We start from the raw sequence: 2,500 nt of genomic DNA, 5'->3' as shown, positions 1-2,500 counted from the left end.
TCGTTCCTTTTACTGAAAAAAAAGTTTGCAACTTGTTCGTATATCATTCTGTAAAAAAATAGAAGACAATAGAGAATAAAAAATTTTTTCGCGGCGGTGGTGGGGTTTGAACCTGCACACGGTAGAGCCACGCTCTCACCTGCCAGGCGGAGTTGTCGTACCAATAAGGTCGCAGGTTCAAACCCCACCACCGCCGCGAAAAAATTTTTTATTCTCTATTGTCTTCTGGCACTTTTCTACTCACTTCATATCTTGTTGTTACCAACATAAGTGCCTGCTCCACTCACTTTTCTGAATTAAAAATTCACCCCATACACCGGAGCATACTCAATGTCTCAATCGTTTCTATGTTATATGTCTGTGATGAGAATATTGGCTATTAAGCTTAACTGCTGGTCAAAATTACTTCGCGATGGTAGTGAACGAATCGGCGATCTCAAGAAGTGGGTGAGAGGGATCTAGAAATGACTTTGGGTTTGAAACGAATATTTTTGTGTTCGTGGATAGCTCACACGGTAGAGCCACGCTCTCACCTGCCAGGCGGAGTTGTCGTACCAATAAGGTCGCAGGTTCAAACCCCACCACCGCCGCGAAAATTTTTTTTTATTCTCTATTGTCTTCTGGCACTTTTCTACTCACTTCATATCTTGTTGTTACCAACATAAGTGCCTGCTCCACTCACTTTTCTGAATTAAAAATTCACCCCATACACCGGAGCATACTCAATGTCTCAATCGTTTCTATGTTATATGTCTGTGATGAGAATATTGGCTATTAAGCTTAACTGCTGGTCAAAATTACTTCGCGATGGTGGTGAACGAATCGGCGATCTCAAGAAGTGGGTGAGAGAGGGATCTAGAAATGACTTTGGGTTTGAAACGAATATTTTTGTGTTCGTGGATAGCTCACACGGTAGAGCCACGCTCTCACCTGCCAGGCGGAGTTGTCGTACCAATAAGGTCGCAGGTTCAAACCCCACCACCGCCGCGAAAAAAATTTTTATTCTCTATTGTCTTCTGGCCAGGGACGGCTGGTAATAATGGGCAGGGTGGGCAAATACCAGCCTGTTTTTTCAAGTTATATGCTGTATTACCAGGTCCGAAATAATCAAATCTAAATTAGATAATTTCAAAAGTTACTACTTAAAATTGATACTTTGTACTGAAATCAATTTGTGTGTATTTTTGATAGATTGCGAATCACCATGCATCCCGTAATACATAAACCAGGATACGCTCCTGTTCTTTTTATCACCCCCCCCCCCCCCAACCACTCCACTCCACTCCGCCCACATCGTCATCTCATCGTCACGTCGCCTGACGGTGATTTTGCTGTCTGGCCTCTCTAGTACTAGGTCGGGCTAATTCAAATGAGCCCACCTTATTAACCAGTGTCCACTAAATAGAGATTTTGGCAAACGAACTTTTTCTTATTTATTGCCTTACTTGTGCTGGGAAGGTTCCAGTATTGAATTAAATTTATTAATTTACTAATATTATATCAATTTAGTATTAGTTTGTGTTGTTTTAATATATTTGTTTATCCATTTAAATTATTTCTTTTTTTTCCCTCGTTTTCTTTAGTGTTTCTCAAAACTCATTTATTTAAATTGTTTTCTTATTTGTTTGTTGTTGTTGTTGTTGTTTTTTGTTGTTGTTTTTTGTTTTGTTTTTTAACAAATTAATTTGTTAATTCTTTTTTTTTTTATTATTCTTAAAGTAATTACCGCTGTATTTTTATTGCCAGACTAAATATTTTTGCAAAACAATGTAATTTTCTATTGTATTCCCTCTAATAAAACAAAACACTTCTATTAAAAAGTCACGACTAAATAAATAAATAAAATACAACCACGATTTTGGTTTTCTCAACAATTGAATTAGTATACAAGAAATACTCTTCTGAGTAAGGAGATAGTTGAATTCTAAGTTATAGAGGAAATAAATACCTTTAAAGGAAGGGTGGGCAGATTCCGTACTTGCCCGTCCTGAAGCTAATACATACATAAGATGGTTCGCGATGAAGAGGCGGGAAGCTAGGGGTTGGTTGGGTAAGGAGCAAAGATAACACGGTAATTATTGTGACGATAGTCAAACGAATACATGAGGAGAGATTGGTAACATTATTTTGTCTTAATTATATTGTATGAAGTATTGGCGAAAGCCTAATATTAAATAAACGTTGTTTTTGTTTGTCTTATTTTGACTATGGAACTGATACTGATACTTGTCATAGCAGACCTGCCTACTTTAGATAGGAAAATAAAAATCGTAGTTTTCAGGGCTAATAAAATCGTAGATATTTTAACTACCCTTTAAAAAAATCACCGGAATTTTCGTCTGTTTTGATAGATATCAAATTTTAAAAAACGAGAAAAAATAATTGGAAACGTAATAATGATGGTGATGGTGGTATAGTGGTAGCGGTGGTGGTAGTAGTAATGATGATGGTAATATTATTATTATTATTATTATTATTATTATTATTATTATTATTATTA

The sequence above is a fragment of the Berghia stephanieae genome, chromosome 4 (assembly GCF_034508935.2).
Source record: "Berghia stephanieae isolate SIO BIC M18660-M18661 chromosome 4, UCSD_Bste_1.3, whole genome shotgun sequence".
NCBI classification, from domain to species: Eukaryota; Metazoa; Mollusca; class Gastropoda; order Nudibranchia; family Aeolidiidae; genus Berghia; species Berghia stephanieae.
This window is presented reverse-complemented; position numbering follows the sequence as displayed.